At 42.3% G+C, this 23,009-nt stretch overlaps 1 protein-coding gene across 4 annotated transcripts in view; it reads left to right on the forward strand.

Moving 5' to 3' along the window:
* Dlgap2 (DLG associated protein 2) overlaps positions 1-23,009 on the forward strand; it is an 802,536-nt gene that overhangs the window by 336,334 nt on the left and 443,193 nt on the right. Inside the window, exon 1 of one of the 4 annotated variants that reach the window (XM_045131444.1) lies at positions 5,427-5,477. The exons of the other annotated variants lie outside the window; for them this stretch is intronic. The gene's annotated coding sequence lies outside the window, so the exon portion shown is untranslated. Of the gene's footprint in view, positions 1-5,426; positions 5,478-23,009 lie in introns of those variants that run through there. 4 annotated transcript variants of the gene reach the window in all.

Below are 23,009 nucleotides of genomic sequence, written 5' to 3' on the forward strand. Positions count from 1 at the left end.
TGTATAACTCTTGGTAGGATTTTCTTGCCTTACACTGCCATCATCTTTTCATCTTTTCTCACTAAGACCATAGGGAAATTATATGTTATACCAGCTCTGTGGGTGGAGGTTCCAGGCATTGTAGCTGCATCTTCAGTGGCCCAGCCATGGTGTACAGTTTCTGTGGTTTGCATCCTCTGTGGCTGAGTTGTGGTTTCCATCTTCACGGACTGCTACGAGGGCTGAGCTTTCTACACAGTCACTGCGCACTTCCTTCCCCAGCACCCTCCCCTGCCTTCCTGTATTCTCCCTATGGCTTCCTGAGAGGAAAGCAGGTATGGCTGCTTTAACCAGCTCTGCTCAGACCCCCAGGTGGGCTTGTTTCACCACAGGGACATCAGGCCTGCAGAGTCACTGCTGAATTGTGAGATGACAGTGTTCTGGACACCATAGGAAGCATTAACTATTAAGCCTTCAGTGCCTTACAAGGAAATGGGACCTGAATTCTGGTGGGATTGGACCTCCAGTAGTTCTGAGGGATCAAAGGGCCCATCCTGTTGAGGGCAGGCACCTGCTGCCATGAACAGGATGTATGCAAGACATTGTGAACCTTAGAAGTTTGTCACTGAGTTTAGCCTGTATTAGCCACTTACTGTGGTGCACAGAACAGACCCTATAGAGTGTATGTATGTGTGTGTGTGTGGGGGTAATTTTAAGGAATTGGTGCACACAGCTGTGGACTGTTCAGCATGAAATTTACTGGGTGGACCTCAGCCAGTAGCCATAGGGGAGAATGACATGGTAGTGCAAGCCTGAAGACAGGGGGCACAGAATCATTCTTCCTCTGAGCATCTCAGTCTCTTTCTGTTAAGACCTTCAGCTGACTGGATGATGCCCACTTCCATTGTGGAGGGTCATCTGTTTTATTCAGAGTCCACTGACTAATGCTAATCTCATCTGAAAACACCTTCCAGAGCTGGAGAGATGGTGTATCAGTTAAGGCACATGCTTTCAAAGCCCAAGGACCAGAAATTGATTCCCTAGTACCCATGTAACGCCAGATGTACAAGGTGGCACATGCATCTGGAGTTCATTCATTTGCAGTGGCTGGGGGCCCTGGCATGCCCATTCTCACTCTATCTGCCACTTTTTAAAAATCTCTTAAATAAATAAAACATTACAAAAACAAAAAGAAAAGTGGGTTCTACCTTCCAAGCAATATCCAGCAAGTATCTGGCAACATGGCCCAGCCTTGTGGACAAAGTAGCCATCCTAGAAAGGCGCTTGCTTTTTCCAGCCTGAGGTGCCCATGTCTAACATGGGCTGAGGGCTCAGAGGCTGACCATGTGTAAGCCCATCTGCTGAAGGTGCCATCGGAAACTGAGGGAGGATGGCTTACATATAGCCACCAGGTGACATATCTCAGTGATGTGAGGATTGAAGTGTTCAGAATAGTTGTACCCCTGACTGAGAGGCTCATTGAGAAGGTGGCACTGGGTCTGGCTTACTACAGTTGGGACTCCTGTGCAGAGGAAATCAATAATCTGGGAGCACAAAGGTTTCCAATGTCATTCACACTTTCAGCAACTGAAGTCTCAATAATCTTAGGCCTTTTAATGTTGTTTTAAATATGACTCCCCCGCCCCCATTCTCACTCTAGGAATCTGTTTAAACTTGGTCTCTGATTGCAGGCACAGGGAACCACATACTTGTAGTGAAACCAAAGGTTCTTAATACTGAGGATGAATAATTGATTCTGTTTTTTTCTGGGTAAAAGAGAAGCCATCACAAGTGCTTCTGTTTCCTCCTGAGGTTTCAAATTTTCAGTCCTTTGACAGTGTGTCACACCTTCTGACATGTCTCATTTCTGTAGGAACACCAGCAAGCTGCAACTTGCATTCTTGGTTTACCACACATTGGGCTCCAGTCATGCATGGTTGGCATGTTTATAACCTTAGCACTCAGGAGGTGGAGGCTGGAGGATCATGGATCATGAATCTAGGCCAGCTGGGGCTAGAAAGTTGACACCTTGTCTCAAATAACCAAAGAAACAATGTAGGACTGCTCTCAGGATTGATTCCACTTCCTTCAGAAACATGCTTCAAGTTGGTGTTTGTTGAGTGTTCTGGAAGCACATGATGGGATGAGATCTCAGAATGTAATAACCAGCACACAGGGAAGACCACAGCATGCTTTCTGAGCCTGCGTGAATGTCCTTCCTGTTAATTTTTGGGAGCTTTGCTTGTGGGGACATGAGAAGGAGGGAGTGGGTTTAAAACACTGCAAAGTGTTATAAGACTCAGCCACCTTGTAGGGTTGCAGGTGGCTAGAAGGTATAAATCCCTTCTCTTTGGGGACTTCAGAGCCCCTGTGTCCTTTCATGGAGAGATGAAGGTCCCATTATCACTCTTATCCTGGTGTTCTTAAAATATAAGACACAAAGGTAAAGGAGCAAGGCCTCTTTGGTCTGGTCAGGACAAGCTTTAGGAAGGAATCCAGAGGCTAGTGCAGTACAGAGAGTCTCAGATAGAGGGAGACACCCCAACACTCAGCCTGGGCCTTAGACATGGGGCTGATCCCTGGCCAGCCAGTTTCTCATCCATCACCCACAAGATGCAAGCTCACTGCTCACCAGCTGTGCTCCTTGCTTAGTGGAGTTGGTGCGAGGCTTCATGTTCTGGGGGCCTGTGTGTGTGATCATTCTTTATGTTGAGGCTCTCATAACTTGGGGTCGTCACAGGTACTCCTTCACTTTACAACTCCATTTCCTGGGGGCAGTCTGCTGTGGGTGCCTTGACTTCCTGACACTGTACACAGGGTTTTGTAAAGCTGTGATTTAGAGTTTGCTTCCTGCTTATCACCTTGAGTCCTACTTGCTGTCATTTAGCAGTGGCAAAGTGGCGCTCACTTTCTAGGATTGCTGTGAAGGACAGGGGAAGCTACTGGCATAGTGCAGTCTGGAGACCAATTCCTAGAGTTGTTATTGGCCTCATTAGGCCTCAGGGCAGAATAATACTGGGCTGAAGAAATTTCTAATGAGACTGTGCTCTTTCCCCTTTTAAAAGGCTTGCAACTCTAGAATATAAAGTCAAAGGGTAACAGAGCACTTACAGACATTAACAAGAGCTAATCACTTTCTCAATATGAATCTTAGGCAGGAGAGGTCTAAGAAATGTTTGCTGAAGGATGGATTATTTTTCTTTTATTTGGAGTGTGCTCCAAATGACACTAGGAATATCTAACAGTTTTAGAAAACTGGCATATTTTGAGAAAATACTTTTTGGCAATCAAGATCTAAATGTTCAATGAAGAAAACATTGCAAATATTTCTTGAAACATTGGTTTGCTTAGAAATTGTTTCTTTCCAGCTACTTTCCCAACCATTCTATCAAAATAGGTCTCTGTGTTACAGACGTGTGGAACATGATTAGAGCAGTTTTCTCACTGTACTGTGGCCACTTCTCCTTGGTTGCTGCCAGACACACTTAGACCACATTAGCTAAATAAAAACTTAGCTGTCTAAACTAAAAATAAGTTTATGGCATCTTGAACTTTATTTAATAGACTCATGTTGGGTGTTGGCTACCAAAGTCATGTGTAACAGCACCATGGGTCAGGCTTGTCATGAGGAGCTTCAGAGCATGTGTTAGGATAAAGGGTGTGTAAAGAAGACTTCTTAGCTCTCCTTATGGGAGGAGCATGTCCCATGTGCTCATGTATCCTGCATGCTCAGGAGAACTGAACTTCTGACTTGATTGAGTCTCTGTGGTTGATGGCTGTGTTTAGCTCTGTGCTGGCTCTCACCAACCTCTTGGCCCATCATGTTTCTGCCTCGTCTCTGGACATGTTGACTAACTCGATCAGAGAAAACTGAAGTGGATTGTGTTCACTTAGAACTTCTCCCTAGCTCTCTTAAACCAATCTGCAGCAGTCTAATACATTTCCCTCCCCAAACTCTTGAGGTGCAGAACGCAAACTTTCCGTCTTCACGTCACAGAAACACTCATTCCCAGTGTGTTTAAAATACACTATCAATTCTAACAAATTTTGTTTAAAAAATTTGTGTATGTATGTATGTATGTATGTGTGCATGCATGTGCATGTATGTGTATGTGGCTATAGGTGTGCATGTGTCTGGATACACATGTGGATGTCAAAAGACCAGTTTGGGGTGCTGGGCTTCTTCTTCTACCTCTGCTGAAACAGGGTTATCTCTTGTTTCCTGCTGCTAGGAAGGGCAGTCTAGCTGACCTGAGACCTTTGGGATTCCTTTGACTCTACCTCCCATTGCTGCAGGGCCTTGGCATTACATTCATGCGTGTCACTTTGCATCCAGCATTACTTGGGTGCTGAGGATCCAAGCAGCCGGTGCCTTTAGATACTGAGGCATCTCCCAAGTCTCCTTAACAACAAATTATTAATATTTAAAAATACTCTTACAGTTGGAATATTCTGACTTTGGATGTAACATAGCACTTGCATTTGAGATGGTACCACAGCTTGCCTCAGCCTCATGCTGGCTGAAATCCAAACTGTTAGGCTAGTTGGGTGTGACTGTCATCCAGCTTTCCTTCTTAAGGGCATTGTAGTCAGATCAGGCATGATCTTTTACAACTGTGTGGAAATTTCAAGGGTATGATTATTATTATTATTATTATTATTATTATTATTATTGGGTTTTTCAAAGTAGGATTTCACTCTAGGCCAGACTGACCTGGAATTGACTATGTAGTCCCAGGGTAGTCTTGAACTCACAGTTATCCTCCTACCTCTGCCTCCCAAGTGCTGGGATTAAAAACACATGCCACCATGCCCAGCTTTTCAAGGGTATTTTTAGGGCATGGCAGTAACAGAAATTGTAGGCAGGTGATTCCTGGCCTTGGAGAGCTGAACGTGTATCATACACACAGACGTGGTGTGCCACCATCCACTGGACAGGGGCCCTTCTTCTTTGCCCTGCTTTGGCCATTAAACAACTCATGGAAATAGTTTTAGAGTGCCACTATTTATTAGTTGTGTTCCAGGGTGGCTCTCAGGCAGACAGGCATACATCCCACAGTCATTTATGTGGTGAGGGGTGTGTCTCAGGGCTCACTCCTCTACAGCCAATGTGCCTTTTAGAAAATATACTCATGACATTTTTCAGAGATTGTTGGAAGGCAGAAATATTTTTTTAAAAAGCACAAGAAAAAAATAAGCTCTCAGCATTGCTAACATTCCTAGCTTCTGGTTTTCTAAAGCCCCTGCTTGTCCGAGACCACACTGGATTGGCTCTTTGTCAGAGCTTCTAGCAGTGGCTATGGAATCCTGCAGAGGACTTTTGGGAATTTATATTTCTGTTAGCAATTTGAAAACTCCATAGCAATGAAAAGAAAACAAGGAATAATTTCAGCGTTGTGTAGAGATCCCAAGGTGAAGGGTGGAGTGTTTGATTGCTAGCAACTATCGGATGGTTTGCCTTCAAGGATCACTCATTCAGTGAGTTATGGAGGTCTGAGGTGAGACATGGAACTGGTGTATAGTGGGCAGTGTGGAGCTGGGCCCAGACCTCTTGCATGTTTGCTATTCCTACCATAGTGCACTCACATAGCGCCTACTGTTCCCTAGAGAGAGGCTTTGTATCTCTCACATGACCAGAAGGATCAGAAAGAACACATGGTTAGTGGGGTCTGTGTGAAATTCTAGGCATGAAGCTTTTCCTGCCATCCTACACTGAGCTGTCCGCAGCATCCTGCTTGAAATCAGTTGGTCCACTTGCCTGACATTTAGGTAGTTATCAGCATAGATTTTTTTACATTTACCCCATGTTACATGAACTTCTGGGGTGACACCAAGAGTGTTTGCATCCTCCAGGCAGGGCACCCATGACAGACTAAATCAGGATTCAGAGTTCAATCTACAAACCAACATGTTTGTTGAGTTTTCTTATAGAGCATGGATAAGGGGTTACTTACAGGAGTGTGGATGACCCCAAAGCAGCCATAGAATGAGAAAGTCTCACATACTGTATAGATGAAAACCTCCCTATAGCTGCATAGTTAGAACTCTCATTTTCTTGATCTCCCATTCTATATACTCGATCTCCCCTAAGACCATGAGACCAAGTATATGACTGCATACTGGCAGCTGAGGTCTTAGCTGAAGGTCTGATGCTCCTTTTCACTACCTCCTTCTGTAATGGAACATCAGCAAAACTAATGTCTTGGTCACTCTGGAGTGCTTATAGGTATTTCTGATAAAGATGGTCTGGATGTTTTTCTCAGATGACCAAGTTACACAACACCCAGACTTTGAAATTCTGAAGAGAATTTCCTTTAACATAGATAATTTCTTTTAAACATGTCTGGGCATGCATTCAAAATCATTATCTCAATGGAAACATATTGCTTATGCTACATGGTAAAAAATTATGTATGAAAACTACTCAGGATTAGCAGTGAGCCAGGGGGCATTTCACAGAAATTCTCAGACCCATTGATGGACAAGCACAATAAGGTCGTACAAGGGTACTAGGGTATGTATCTCCTTTAACTTCATTTTTGGCCTCCTCATGTGACCAAATAGGGGTGAAGCAGAGCCAGATAAGGAAGAGGTTTTGCTGATAAATTACATGTCTTATAGAAACAGACTAATTTTGAAAAATGTAATCAAATTTCTTATAGGTGAAAGTATTTAAAAGTCAATTTCTTAAAGCAATGTATTTAAGCCATAGCAGGCCAATTATATTTTCAATAACACCACACACTTGAATGCAATGGATGGTGATAGTTTCCCAGACTGGTTCTGCAAATGGCTGTCTCCTTCTGCACTAGCTGTCTGCAGGCACAGGTTTTCTTTGGGTGGCCACAAGGTCCCAGATGTTAACAAGTGACTGTCCTGGTGGGTGTGGCAGATGGAAAAGCAAAGTAAGGTCTGCAAATGAATAAGCTCACTATGGGGCCATTCAAGTGTTCCTTAAAGGGGTGAGCAAGGAGTTCCTAAGAGTCCTGCTTAGGGCACTGTGGCACTATTTTTGAGGACTCATCTTCTGATGCTGAATTCCTCCGGCTACACTTGTTGCCCAGGTGTGCGAGCAAGCTCTTCAATGATCAGGAAAATTCCTGAAGAGGAATCTGTGATTTGCCTTATCCTGAAGCTTTTTAGAGTATTTTTACTGAATAGGTGGCAGTCTCAGATGGGATTAAAAGCCAAGATTGGGGCTGGAGAGATGGCTTAGTGGTTAAGCGCTTGCCTGTGAAGCCTAAGGACCCCGATTCGAGGCTCAGATCCCCAGGTCCCACGTTAGCCAGATGCACAAGGGGGCGCACACGTCTGGAGTTCGTTTGCAGAGGCTGGAAGCCCTGGCGCGCCCATTCTCTCTCTCTCCCTCTATCTGTCTTTCTCTTTGTGTCGGTCACTCTCAAATAAATAAATAAATAAAAAATGAACAAAAAATTTAAAAAAAAGCCAAGATTGACATTCAGTGGAACATAACTCAGCCTTCCCGAGGAGAGTTATCCTGACATAGTTTCCCCATGGGTGAACCTTGAGGAAAGTGTATCAGTGAATAAGCCAGTCACAAAACAAACTAAATGGTTCCATGCACAGGAGGCCCCTAGAGTCTTCACATGTACTGAGACATGATGTAGAATGGTGGTGCCAGGGGTTGGGGACAGAGCATCAGAAAGTTTGGGAAGAGGAAATAAGGTCTTAAAATGGATGATGATGCCTTTATGACAGTGTGGATGCATTTTATTACCACTAAACTGTATACCTAAAATGGTAATTTTTGCATTTGATGCACTTTGTTATAAAAATGTTCAAGTAGACTGAAATAAATTACATTCTACATATCAAAAATCTCAACATCACAAAAAATCAAATATGGGCTGGGGAAATGGCTTAACAGTTAAGGTGCTTACCTACAAAGCCAAAGCACCCAGGTTGATTCTCCAGGACCCATGCAAACCAGATACACAAGGTGTCACATGTGTCTGGAGTTGGCTTGCAGTGGCTGGAGGCTCTGGAGCACCCATTCTCTCTCTCTCTCTGCCTCTCTGTCTCTCTCAAATAAGTAAATAAGATAAAATAATTAAAAAAAATTAAAAATATTAAACAACCTGATTAAAAATGGGCTAAAGACCTAGGTAGGTATTTCTCAAAAGGAAATATAGAAATGCCCAAAAGATATGTGAAGAAACACTCCACACTCCTTTTAAAAATATTTTATTTTTTGAGCCGGGCGTGGTGGCGCACACCTTTAATCCCAGCACTCGGGAGGTAGAGGTAGGAGGATTGCCAAGAGTTCAAGGCCACCCTGAGATGACAGAGTTAATTCCAGGTCAGCCTGGACCAGAGTGAGACCCTACCTCGAAAAACAAAACAAAACAAAAAAAAATATTTTTATTTATATTTGAGAGAGAAAAAGGCAGAGAGAGAGGGGGCAGGGGGAAGAGACAGATAGAGACAGAGAGATTCGGCATGCCAGGGCCCTCAGCTGCTGCAAATGAACTCCAGAAGCATGCACCACCTTGTTCATCTGGCTTATGTGGGACCTGGGGAATTGAACCTGGGTCCTTTAGCTTTGTAGGCTAGTACCTCAACTGCCAAGCCATTGTTTCAGCCCTTTTTCTAAAAAGGGATTTTTATATTTTATTTTTACTTATTTATTAATTAGAGACAGAGGGGGAGAGAGAGAATGAGAATGGGCATGCCAGGGCCTCTAGCCACTGGAAACAAACTCCAGATGCATGTGCTACTATGTACTTCTGGCTGACTGGAGAATCGAACTGGGGTCCTTAGCCTTCACAGGCATGTGCCTTAACTGCCAAGCCATCTCTTCAGCCCCCTCCCACCCCTTTTAAGCATTTTCTTTTTTATATTTTATTTTTATTTGTATTTGAGAGAGAACACACTCCTAATTGTTCATATGACTCATAACCTCCATGAGATTATCACTTTACCCCAGAAGGAAAGGAAGTCTCCGGAAAGACTAAAGAAAAGAGGTGTTGGTGAGGCTGAGAAGAGGAGTCCTTGCACACTGTTGACAGAAATATGAATTAGTATAGCCAGTATTAAAACAGGATGGAGGTCTCTAAAAAACTAAAACTAGAACTACTGTTTGATTTAGCAATCCCATTACTAGGTATATACCCAAAAGAAGTGAAATCAGTATGTGAAGGAAACATATACACTCCATGTTCACTGAAGCATTATTCACTGTAGCCAAGACATGGAAACAATCTTTGAAATCATCATCCACCTGCAGAAGCAATCTAGGTGTCCTTCAACTGATGAATGGATAAAGAAAATTTGGCATATACACAAATGGGATATTTATTCAGAAATCCAGAAGGCTAAAATCCTACTTGCATAGAACTGGAGGGCATGTTCTTAGTTAAGCAAGACAGACACAGAAGGTATGGAATGGTCTCACACAGATGGACTCTTAAAAAAGGGGATCTTACAGATGTGAAGGGTTTAATGGTGGTTACCAGATGCTAGGGGGAGGAGGGAGGAAGCATGGGGAAAGGTTGACCAATGGTTACTGAATTCTAGTTACATGGCAGTGAGAAGTCCTGGCTTGCTATCACATTTTAATAGATAGATAGAGTACATCATAATGGGGACTGCATGGCAGGTGCAGAAAGCTATTGTCACATTGTCACATCAACAGTGAGGAAACAGAGAGTGATGAATAGTGGTGATTGACTTGCTCTCTCCTTTTCATATAGTCCAGGACCCCAGCCTACGGAGTGAATGACGCTGCCCACAGTTAAGGCAGATCTTTCCTCCTTAGTTAATCTAATCAAGACAATCCTTGCAGACATGCACAAGATTTGCCAGAGAGAGTTCCCTGTGCCCAGCAAACTTGAGTACCATGGCCCACTATTTATCAGCAGTTTGATGATGATTAAACTGGACTGAACTGGCCACATGAGACCTCTATGCATCAGTTACTCTCTCCACAGGGACCACTACCAGAGTGTGAGGGCACTTGAGTTACAGAGCTCAGCTGGCGTGATACTTCTTACGCATGATGAGTCTTCAGGGCACAAGTATGCCCTTAGTGACAGTCCAAGCAATGCATGGGGAACCATGCCTCTGGATGAGGGGTTGCTTGTGATGGGGCAGACTGGGAATGGGAAAGGGACATCTGGCTCCTTGTCTTTCACAGAGCCAAAGTATAATAACTAGAAAATAGGGCAAGGATATTAAAAGTAAGGCTGAGTCTGGCCATGGAGAGCGAGTCAGAGAGACTGTTCCAGGTACTGAATGAGAAAGGCTGAGTCAGAGAAAACGTCTCAGTTGTGGAAGGTCATAGCAAGTATGGGTGGGGCAGAGACCTGAGGGGTGAGTGCTTAAGACAGCCAGCATTTTCAGGATGACTTGAACTCATTACTTACGGGGCTCTGGCAACATCAATGGCACAGGCCCTGCTCCTCTAGCTGAACTACTTACACACTGCGCAGTGTCTGATTTACTCAGAGTTTCTCTGGGAGAGCCCAATTTACAGATGAAGGAATATCACTTACAGAAGACACTTATGTATCTGGGATGCTGACTGGCTGCTGCAACAAGGGGTGGGGCTGCTTTTCTCTCCCCACTTCCTCCTTGCTACTGTGCTGCATGAAGCTGGTTGGTGAGGAAGCCCCTGGGAGCACTCATGCCTGTTGTTAGGTTAATTACCCTTAACTAGGCTGCATTTGCACTAGAGAGTGAGAGCTGCTTCCACCTGCAGAGTCTAGGGCTGGTGGTTCTTCTGAGCGGAAAGCCTTCACTGCTTGCCCTCACCTAGGCTTGCCAGGGCGGAGTAGAAGGAATGTGTGAGTGACAAGGCAATGTTTCCTGCAGGTGGCATTTTCTGTGAGGAACAGTTCAGGCGAGGCAGATCCTATTACCTCTGCTGTATTGTGACCACCATCCATGTTCAGGAGAAATTTAGAACTGAGGCCATTTGCAGTCCACAGTGCCATCTCCAGGGCTATGGAGGAGGTTTGCACAACCCTCTGAGATGCATTTCCTTATGGGAAGAGCCCCGTCAGTCATCGGAGTGAGTGAGTGCAGATGGTGCACTGAGCAGGAGCAGCAGAATTGATTTCCTGCTCCAATAAAATGTGACTGTTTTGTGAGTTGCTCAGATCAGGCAAATATTACACATACATCCAAAATAGAAACTAATGGTGTATTTACACCACAGTGGGTAGAGTCAGCAGAGTGAGTCTGTGACTTTGGCCTGAGACCCAGTATTTTCACCTGTGAAATGGGGGTGATGCAGAGAGGCATGGATGATATAATACTGTTGGCACATGTAACAGGGATGAGCATGATGGGGCCTCCTTACTTGCTTTAGTCCTACTTACTGGGACATTCTGGTCCATTTTAACCTTTGCTAAAGGCAACCAGTGGTCTTTGGATCATCTGGTGGAAGTGGAAGTATTGATGCCTCAGTAGACCTTGTCACATGAGTCACTGGAACCAATATTCAGAAAAGGTCTAAGGAACCTCTTGGATGGGAAAAGTTCTGGGCCTATTATTTTAAAGCATAGCATGAAGTATGGAAACATGAGGGGCTGGTCGTGGGAGAGGGAGGATTCTTTGAAGTTCTCCTGGGGCTTTTCTCCCTCTTTCTTATGTCCTCTTCCCAGTAGAGCTGCTTTGTGAGTCACACATATTATTGGTCACTTTTTAGTTTAATTGAGCCAAGAACACTGTCCTCTGCCCATCCCTGTTAGTCGTGGTCCCCCACCACCTATTCATACTCACATGTCATACTATGAGGTCCAGCTAATGCATCCTGGAGGGAGGAGGAGGGCGATGTCCATGAAACATGTCCCTTGCTCTTTCTGCCATGAGGCTAGTACCACTAGTGACTTGACTCTTCTTTCACTTGCTTTCTGAAGATTATCACAAAAGCCAATGACATTTCTATTTTGTTTCTTTTGTGTTACTGATGGCTGTCGAAGAATTGGTCCTAATGTCAGGGCTTCCTTCAGCTGTGTTAAGGATGGATAGTTCAATTCTTAGTGGACGCTGTGTACAGTCAAAATCTTGGGCATAAGGATTGGGTTCACCGAACATTTCCTTTTTGCTTAGCCTTTGCATCTATAAATTAGGGGTGACACACCACCTTACAATGAGATGAACTCACTGAACAATATCCTATTACAACATCTCTGATACAAGAATAAGCATATAACAACTGAGTCTGAACTGAGTGTGAACTGAGTTGGGCAGATGTCAAAATAGAACCCAAAGCAAGAGCTGTCAGTACCCAAAGCTTCTGACTGGATGAGCTGGAGAATCCTTGGGTTTCTTTTGCCAAGAGAAAGTTAAAAACTAATCCTGATGTGCAGTCCTCAGCTAAATACAGCACTTCTATGCAAAGCCTAGAAGTTCATTAGTTTAAATGTTCCCCATTTCAGCCATCTGGCCTCCTTGATTCCAAGAATCAGGAGAGGACTTGAGAAATCCGATCCTTCTGTGATTGGGTAAGTTCACTGAGAATGATCTGTTCCAGGTTCAACCATTTTTCTTCAAATTTCATTGAGTCATTTTTTCTTACTGCTGTATAGAATTCCATTGTGTAGATATACCACATCTTAGATATCCATTCTTCTAGTGAGGGACATCTGGGTTGATTTCAGCTTTTAGCTATTACAAATTGAGCCGCTACAAACATGGTTGAGCAAATCTCTCTGGCCTGTGGTTTGAAGGTTTTAGGGTAGATGCCCAGTAAGGGAATAACTGGGTCTGTTGTTATCTCTATAATCAGCTTTTTCAGGAGTCTCCATATTGCTTTCCAAAGTGGTTGTACCATCTTACATTCCCACCAACAATGGATAAGTGTTCCTACTTCTCCACATCCTCACCAGCATTTATTTTCATTTGATTTTTTAATGTTTTCTATCCTTATTGGGGTAAGGTGGAATCTCGTAGTTCTTTTAATTTGCATTTCCCTGATGACTAGGGATGATGAATATTTTCTTAAGTGTGTGTTTGCCGTTTGTATTTCTTCCTCTGTGAACTGCCTGTTCAGCTCTTTGCCCACTTTTGTGAGTGGGGTGTTTGACTTCTTACTGTTTAGATTTTTGAGTTCTTTGTATATTCTAGAGATTAGGCCTCTGTCAGTTGGATAGCAAGGAAATATTTTCTCCCATTCTGTGGGTAATCTATTGGCTTTGCTTATTGTATGCTTGTCTGTAAAGAAACTCTTCAGCTTCATGTGATCCCATTGGTTGAGTGACTGTTTAAGATCATGAGGTACTGGGGTTTTGTTCAGGAAGTCTTTTTCCATTCCTATATCATGGAAAGTACTTTCTAAATTTTCTTCCAGTAGTAGTCGAGTTTCTGGTCTTATATTGAGGTCTTTGATCCATTTGGACTTGAATGCAGTGCATGGTGAAATGTGTGGATCAAGTTTCAGTTTCCTGCATATGGTTATACAGTTTGTCCAGCACCATTTGTTGAAGATGCTGTCTTTTTTCCAGCCTATGTTGTTAGGGCCTTTGCCGAATATCAAGTAGCTATAGTTGCTTGACCCAAAGTCCGGGTCCTCAAGTCTATTCCACTGGTCTATACTCCTGCTTATAAGCCAGTACCATGCTGTTTCTCTAACTTGAGTTCCTGACACAGGCTTGTGACAAAGCACAGGGGCTAAGGGTGCTGTAGATAGTATCAGCAATACAGACAAGTGAACTATTTCAAAGGGAAGGCTTATGGTTTTGCATATTCACAGATGGAACATAGCTAGTAAGATCAGGGAGCAACCTTCTTGTACACCTTGAGATTTATGTGTACCCACAGCTCCTCATAATTCAAAGGTTGGGGAGATGACTCAATTGGTAAAGTGTTTGTTATGCAAACATGAAGACCTAAATTGTATCCCAGAACTCATGTAAAAATGACAGTCCTGGTAGTGCTCACTTGTAATCTTAGCACTAGGCAAATGGAGAGTTCAATAGCAAGGGGTTTACTGACTAGCCAGTCTAGTCTAGTGGATAGGTTCCAAGTCTCAAAAAAAAAAAAAAAAGTTGGAATGTGGATAAAGAATGACACCTGAAGTTGTCCTCTGGCCTTCATATGCAGGCATACATCTGTACACATGTACCTGCACACATTTGTGCATCCACATGCATATACATGACCATGCATGCATACATAGCAAAAGAGTATTTCCAGTTTGTCTAGAAGAGCCTCCTCACACTTCCAGCATGTCCTTGTGTAAAGCTTCTGAGAAAGGCTGCCCCCATTCAGGAGCATGAGGGAGACAAGCTGTGTTCTCAAGGCCCTGGGAAGGCCAGAAACTTCACTCTGGCAACGGTGAAGTCCCAACCCCAGCTATCGATTGGATCACATGAACTGCATGAATTCTGTCTTCTACCCAGTCCCCACACAACTGTTGACTGGAAGTGTCCACTCACTCATCTGCCAGGAAAAGCCAAAATCCTCTTCAGAGTCCAAGGCCTGCCTTGGTTGGAGGCACCAATGTAGTCCACATCAGAATCAGGACAGGAAACAGATGTGCAGAGGAAGCCATAGCCTAGGCAATTTGTCCTGCTGCTTGACCAGTAGAAAAGGAATTCTAAGTCCCAAAGAGAAGTGTGCCAGCAGCGCAGAATGCCGCTTACACAATGTCACTTAATGACATTGCGATTTAGAGGCGCCTTCAGAGCAACCACATTGGACTCTGGGTACTGGAAGAATTTTTAGAGAAAGACACATACTACATAGTGTGACCCTTTCTTTTCTAAATCTAAACTAAGTCAAAGGGTAGAAAACCAGTCCTCATTTGAGTTCACTGTGGCTATACTTTTTAGATGGCTGTGTCATTCTGGCAATTTCTTTCCTGGATGTGACACCAATGACTGCAGCAAGTGCATATGTATGAGAGTAGTAGAACTTTGTTTTGCAAGGAAGAGAGTCACATGTTCATTGAATAATTCGGTGGTGTTAGTCATTTTATTTAAACATAAACAGGACTATTCAAGTGACTGTAATTATTTAATATTAGTATATTAGTGCACAGTAATAATTTACTACTAACTATTTCCCTAGCTTTTAAAGAATTTACTGCATTTTTGAGAATATGTGATTTTTTTTCATTTAAGTCCTTATTTGCAGATTAGGAATCAGCTTGTCCTGTATTGCTTTACTCTGATGTGGTGTAAGCTCCATGCCATTTCTGGGCTCCAGGTATTTGATTTACAAAGTATGACAGAGACTTTAAGTAGGCTTATCCTCTTTATAAGAATAATTTTATTTCAAATCACAGCTTTTGAAACAACATGAGGCTGTTAACTTATCACAGAGTATTTTAGTGTCAAGAATGTTTACCTAGAAAAATCTTCACTCATTTGCCCATGCACGTACAGTGGGCTTAGTACTGTTTGACAGATCACTTGTGGAGTAAGTGTTGTTTTATTCTGTGACATCAGGGTTATTTCATTTTTGCATATATTAATTGTATAAAGCAATAAGTTTCATTATGGCATTTTCACATATGCTTTTATCATATTCACCCATTTTATTATCTTCTTACCCCTTACTCTTTTTTTCCTTCCTCATCTCTTAGTATCTTCTCTCCCACTAAGTTCTACATAGGAAAGCATACAATTCTTATCTGAGTCCAACTTATTTTATTTAGCATTATCTCCAGTTCCATCCACTTTTCAGCACATAAAAGTCTTACTCTTCTGTATGCTGAATAAGTACTTCCACATTTTCTTTATCCATTTGTCTGTTGATGGACGCATAGAGTAGCTCCATATCTTAGTTATCATGAACAATGCAGCCATAAAAATGGATATACAAGTATCTCTGTGGCATGCTGATTTGGAATCCTTCAAGTACATACCTAGGAGTGGTGTATCTGGGTCTTTTGAGGATTCTGATTTTTCTTGGGGTCCTCCATACTTATTTCTATAGTAGTTGAACCTGTTTACTTTCCCACTAGTAGTACATACAAGTTTCTTTATTGCTAAATAATTTCCAGCACTTGTTTGTTTTCTTAATGACTGCAGTTATGACTGGTGTGAGATAGAGTCTTGGTTTAGTTTTGATTTTTATTTCTTTGATAGCTGGCTGATGATGTTGGACATCTTTCGTGAATCTATTGGCTGTCTGTACTTCCTGATTTGAAAAGTGTTTGTTCAGTTCATTAGCCTAGTTATTGATTATATCATTCTTTTTGTGTTTAATTTTCTGAGTTCTTTTTATATTCTGGGTATTAATCTCCTGCTAGAGGAATAGATAACAGAAATTTTTCTCCCATTTAATCTTCCCTCAATCAATTGTTTCCTTTGCTGTGGAGAAGCTTCTTCATTTGATGCAATCCCATTGAACTCTTTATATTTTTTTTCCTAGGCTTTTGGATTCCTATTCAGAAAACCACTGCTTTTTACCTATATATTAACATGTTTCTTCTCTGTTTTCCACTAGTAGTTTCAAAGTGTCAGGTCTTACATTAAGGTCTTTGATCTATTTAGAGTTAATTTTTGTACAGGGTGAGAGGTAGGGATCTAGTTTCAATCTTCTACATGTGGAGATCCAGTTTTCCCAGCACTAGTGGCTTAAAAGGCTATCTTTTCTCCAGTATACATTTTTGGTAGCTTCACCCAGTTCATATGGCTGAGCCTGCATGAACTTATTTTTATCTTTAGCTCTATTCCATTGCTGGTGTTGTTTTTGTTAGGGACATTTCTAAGTGTGTGTATTTACTAGTTCATCTATCAACACAAAACCAATTGTTTCTTGAAATTCCACTGTCCTTCTCATTGAATACTTTGGGTGTGGTAGGTGATATAGGAAATGCAAATACTCAAGATTTCTGGTCATTTCTATTCCACCTCTATTCTCAGTGTCCAGTTGAGCTGAAAGAGATGTCACATGTGAAAGGATTATGGGTACAAATTTAAGTTGAAGTTTCCCTAAACACGGTCAACTTCTTATATCCTACCAATGATTCTTCCTTGATGTTAAATGTTGCTACCCCTATGGTTGGTATTATCATATTAGGATCCAGATAGTTCATATTGGACCTTACTCAAGAGGATGCTGGGCATTGTGATTTTCAAAACACCATCTGTAGGACCGAAGCTTGAGCTCAGAGTAGAGCTGTGTCTAGCTTCCTCAGCTTTTGGAATACTGACTAAGATGAAGGTGAGGGGTTTTACCTTAGAAGAAACTCAAGACTATAGAGGGAAACTGTTGTCAAAGCCCTGTGTCAAGTACCCAGCAGCTCACACCACAGGACAAACCCCATTAAACATCAGAAATACAGGAATACAATATGCTTTTACAAGGTGTGGTGGTTTAAATTAGATGTCCCCTATAAGTTCATATGTTCTGAATGCTTGATCCTCAGCTGATAGCAGTTTGGGAATTCCTTACTGGAGGAGGTATGCTATTTGGAGTGGGATAATGAGTGTTTGGTACACTCACCTAATGTTGGTCAGGAGGTATTATCCAGTCTCTGCTCATACCATGTTTTCCCTTGGAGTTTCTCCTTGAGCTTGTAAGCCAAAATAAACTTTCCTCCTACAAGTACCTTTTAGTTGGGTGCTTTATTCCAGCAATGAGAAGGTAACTGCAACCTAAGGCAAATGGATATCAGTACAAACTGGCTGAGGATTAAGTGTTGTTTTTTTTTTTTTTTCTATAATGGCAGAGCACTTAGACCTCCTTTCCTCAGGGGTACATCCCCATGTGGTAAATGGTCACATCTGAACATTTTAAGAGAAAGTTAATAATAAATCTGATTAGGCCCATATAACGGAGCTTTCTTCCAGAGCCCAGGATCATCTTCTGGCAGATCCTGTGAGTTCCTCCTAGTCCTTCTAGAAACCAGAAATGCCTCTCAGTTGATCTGGGTCGTAAAATTACCTCCTAGTCCTTACAGAGCCTGTAATTCCTCCCTTTCCCTTGGATGCTCATGAATCACATCTTCTAGAGCCCTTGATCACTTTCTAGACCCTCCAGATCTCATGATGCCCTTCTGGCCTTGAGCTCAAGACCACTTCCTAGTTCTTCCAGAGCTCATAATCATATCTCAGCTAATCCCATAATTACCTCTCAGCCCCTGTAGAGCCTTGAAACTTTTTGATGCTGGCTGAGTGCTCAGAACCATGTCACCAGGAGATATCAGGAGACAGATACTCTTTGTGGCCAGTTTTGCCTTCTCATGGACTTGATAAGCCATAGAACTTGAGACTAGGCTGGTTTTGAGCCAGTTATAGAGTGGCTTTCCTCACCATGGTGTATCAGGGCTGCATCTGGATGTCAGGATCCTCTACTTCTACAGAGGACTCAGTTATTGAGAGAACAGAATGAGATCTCATTGGCTATCTCTAATGTCTAGCATTTGATAGACATTGGCTATGTCTTCCTTCTCATTCTAGACTATCAAACTCTTCTGAAATGTGTTTTATCCAGGGCTGTTAGGACCTTCATGCCCCAGGGACATAAGAGTTTAGTGGTCTTCACCAGGACACACTTAACTTCACCAGTGGGCTGTTTAAGTCAAGAGCATCCGGTGGGAAGTGGTAGATTTTCCTGAGTACAACATGAGCTGATAGAAGACTACCAAAAGGAAGAGAACACTTTTCCTGAAACAGTTTAATTGAACAGCAGTTAAGAAAAATTTTGCCTCTTGTGCTAAACACTGACCCCCCCCATAAACACGCTTGTCTTAGTAAATTAATTTATGTACATTTCCCATACTTAGTATGTGTATAGCTCATTTATCAGAAATGCATATAAGCTGAACATGGTAGCACATGCCTTTAATCCCAGCACTGAGGAGACAGAGGTAAGCCTGAGACAACATAGTGAATTCCAGGTCAGCCTGGGCTAGAGCAAGACCCTGCCTCTAAAAAACAAACAAACAAAAAATGCCTATGGATATTTTCCATGTCAAGTCAGATCTGACAATTCTCGGAAGATTCTTTATATAAATTGAATCCTGTGTTACCTCTTTTTTATCCTTTTCCCTCCTTTTGTCCTTCTCTTTTTCTGTTCCTCTTTTAGAGGTTTTTTTTTTTTTTTTTTTTTTTTTTGTTGTTTATTTTTACTTATTTATTTGAGACCAGCAGAGGGCGAGAGAGAGAGAAAGAGAATGAGCGTGCCAGGCCTCCCGCCACTGCAAACAAACTCCAGATGTGTGCACCCCTTGTGCATCTGGCTAACATGGGTCCTGGGGAATTGAGCCTGGAACTGGGGTCCTTAGGCCTCACAGGCAAGCGCTTAATGGCTAAGCCATCTTTCTAGCCCTAAGAGTTTTTTTTGTTGTTGTTGGGAGGGGTCATTTAGTCTCAAAAACAGCATTTCTTTTATTTCCCCTGACCAGTAGTTTCTCTGAAATTTGATGGAAAAGATTTGTCAGGTTCTAAATTGAGTTGGAGGAGATTAGGGACACATACAGTACCAGCTATTGAGAACATGGATCAGTTGGGAATTTTTACTAAGTTTAGTGAGATAGTTGGAGACCCATAGATTCAATTAATTTGATCATACACCTTAAAATCTTTACATAAGCTGTGCTAAGGTGGTCAGTAAGTTTTAAATACATTTAAGTAAGTATGCAAACTTTTCCATCTAAGCTATCTCAGAGTTCAGAAAAAAACATTGGCTTTGGACAGTCACTGTGACCAATGATCTGCAAACCAAAAGGTAAGGCTGGGGAGATGGCTTAGTGGTTAAGGTGCTTGCCTGTGAAGCTTAAGGACTTATGTTCAATTACCCAGTACTCACATAAGCCAGACGCACAAGGTGGCACATGCACCTGAAGTTCGTTTGTAGTGGCTAGAGGCCTTGGTATGCCCATTTTCTCTCTCTCTCTCTCGCCCTCTTTCTCAAATAAGTAAATAAATAAAATAGTAAAAACCCTAAAAAACAAAAGGCATCTCCATTAATCTGCATTTATATAAATTTCAAATGAACATAGCTTTTGTATTCCCAAGTGTAAAGAACAGAATGGTGAAAAAAATTTGTATTAACCTAAAATCTACATTACTCTTTTTGGTTTACTGTGTGAATCCTGACAAGGTGAATAACTTGAGTTTGCTAGACCACAGACAATCTATTTTTTTTTTTCTTTTCAAGGTAGTGTCTCACTCTAGCCCAGACTGACCTGGAATTCACTATGTAGTCTCACGGTGTCCTTGAACTCATGGTGATCCTCCTACTTCTGCCTCCTGAGTGCTGGGATTAAAGGCATGTGCTATCACGCCTTGGCAGACCACAGGCAATCTTATTCTCAAACTCCCCTAGCCAAAGCGGCAGCCAGGACCCAGAGTAAGCCTGGGATGGCTCTGAAAATAGCATTCCTCACCCGTGTCCTATGGGAGATGACTTTCATCACTGGAATTGTGAAATAAAAATACTAATGGTCATAGTCAGCTTCACATTGCTGGAATAAACTTCCAAACCATGCACAAATTATGGGTGGAAGGGATTCAGGAGACGTTCCATAATGGTTGAAGAAGCTGACCCCCTTTCACAGGTCCACACAGAGAAATAAACACCACCAGTTCCATAAGTAGGCACACTCCAGGAATCAGAGGCAGAGCTCAAGCCCCTTGTATATCTTTAGACTGGAATTCCAGATCTGCCCACAGTGACAACTCTTCTATCCAGGAAGCTGGAAATCCAAGAAGCTTTAACAGAGCAGAATCTATATGGGGACATCCATTTAAATGACCACACTAATAATCAGTAGCTAAAATCTTGGAAAATAATGCATGTGATCCTCTGATGGCTGTTTTCAAATAGCTTATAAATTATAATCCCCCCATTCCCTAAAGAAACCATAATAGAAGATGTAGCTGTGTGCTCTGTACTCATTTCCCTTCCCACCTGTGCAGAAAGTCCTATTGAGTCTGTGTTCCTTCCCTTTACTCCCCTCCCTTGATTCTGGAACACACCTGCAATGATATTTTCTATGCCTTGAATACTTGTTAATACCACGAGTAGTGAAGTCCTGGGTCAATACTATCTTTCTCCATCTAGCTCTGGGCTTTGTCCTGAACACTATCATTTCTATGAAGAAACTTCTTTCCCCTGAACACAGTCTGAGGGGCTGTGCTCCCAAGTGTCCCCTAGAAAGGCCATTGTAATTTTTCTTACCCCTTTTGGAGGAAGGACTATAGCATTTTATAAAAACTTACTCCTGTATTCCCTCTGGGTGGCTAGAGATCAGTATATGCATCTGTGGTAGGTCTCTCCTTATCACCATAGTTTTCTGAGTGTTCAGTGCAGAGCATGCTGGGTACAGCCATGTGTTAACTCAGACCCCACCAAACATAGGGGGTAGTATTGCTATTCTTGCCCTGAGGCCAAAACTGAAGGCAATTCCAGAAGGGCCAAGTGGTTGTTACTTGCACTGGCATAGGATAAGAAGTGAGTCAGTGACCACAGTGCCCATGTTTGGCACATATATGCACAAAAGTGACCCTGGATTCTACCTTGCCCAGTTGATCTTTCCTTAACATGAGTAGCTATGACAGGACTGCAGATTTTCATAACTGTATTCTCTTCATCTCAAAACTAGATGATATGTGTGTCTTTGGGAGTTCCCCCATATGTAAAAAAATCATTTCTATTTAGACAGAGGTAGGGAGAGAGAGAGAGAGAGAGAGAGAGAGAGAGAGAGAGAGAGAGAGAGAGAGAGAGAGAGAGAGAAAGCAAAAATGACTTCTCAGAGGATTTCACATTATCCTGGGATGCTGAGGTGAAGGTTGGGTCCCTGGAAGAAGGAGAGGAAAAATTCAACTAGGGAGTTTTGGTGTCTGGATAAGACTTGGAACATCTTTCCCATGCTTTCGGGCTTAAAGGAAAGGAAGGATTTTCTTGGTCCCATCTGTTAGAATGTATGGAGATTTGAGGAATGGAATAGTCCAGAATCAAGCAGGAGGGCTGGAAGTTATAGATGCTCTCTTAGAAGGAGATGTGGACTTGTGTGCATCATAGGGGTCTGTTCCACTGGACACCACTGTGTCCCAAGAGTTCTCCTGGAGGACACAGATGTCCCTAGACTCTTGGACTATGGCCTCAGATTCTCTCACCACAAATCTGCCCTCAAGGGATATGAGATATGTTGTGAGCCTACATTCCCTGTCCTGCATAAGAAAGGACAACACTAAGAACAATTCATTGCTGTCACCTTTTCTGTAGGACTCCAAGGAGAAGGTACCATAGGGCCAGTTTAAGAGAAAACCTTGAAAGGGCCACTTGGAAATCATCAAGACCATAAGAGGTTGTGAATTCTTTTGTAGTACTATGTAGGGCAGAAACACTGTATTATTTTCATGTGATCACTTTGCATGGCCAAATAGGTTAACAATCAGAGGTTTGATAAAGAATTTAAGGTGAGAATCAGAGGGAGAAATTCCTGTCTGTCTTCTAAGGGATGAGTATACCAGGCAGAGGGTTTAGAAACAGACTATAATCCTCCCAGCCTCCAAATAAGATAACCAGCCTCTTCACTGTTTAGAATAGACAAAATTTCTTACTATTTAACCAGTTGCTAATGACTATACCCAGGATTATACCAAAATTGCGAGACACCCCAGTCAAATTATTCTTTCCTAGAGTCCCAAAAATACTCATCCCATACCTGTTGTGAGTCAATTCTTTCTGTAAATAAACCATAATGGAATGATGTGCATCAACTTGGATAAAAACACAAGAAATAATGTAAGCTGGTCTGGGTGTGTGATCCATGATTGTGTGCAGAGGATACAGGCACTACTGATTATTCTATGAGGATTGGAATTTCTCTCACACTCAGAGCAATGTATTTTCAATCACAGCAGATTAAAGTAAACCCAGAATTCCCTTTCCAGGGACCTACATTGGCTTCTCTATGCTGATATTAAAGTTAGAATCATGTCTAATTTTAGTTGAAAAAGTAAAAAGTTGATTAAATCTTAAAGACAATTTAATGTTCTTGTAGAAGTCTGGAAAGTGCTGTCATTAACATTTGAAGGGGTAATTCCGATGAAATGTCATAAAACTCCAAGTGGACATGGTAATAGCACTACTGCCAGGGCCAC

The sequence above is a fragment of the Jaculus jaculus genome, chromosome 12 (assembly GCF_020740685.1).
Source record: "Jaculus jaculus isolate mJacJac1 chromosome 12, mJacJac1.mat.Y.cur, whole genome shotgun sequence".
Classification (NCBI taxonomy): domain Eukaryota; kingdom Metazoa; phylum Chordata; class Mammalia; order Rodentia; family Dipodidae; genus Jaculus; species Jaculus jaculus.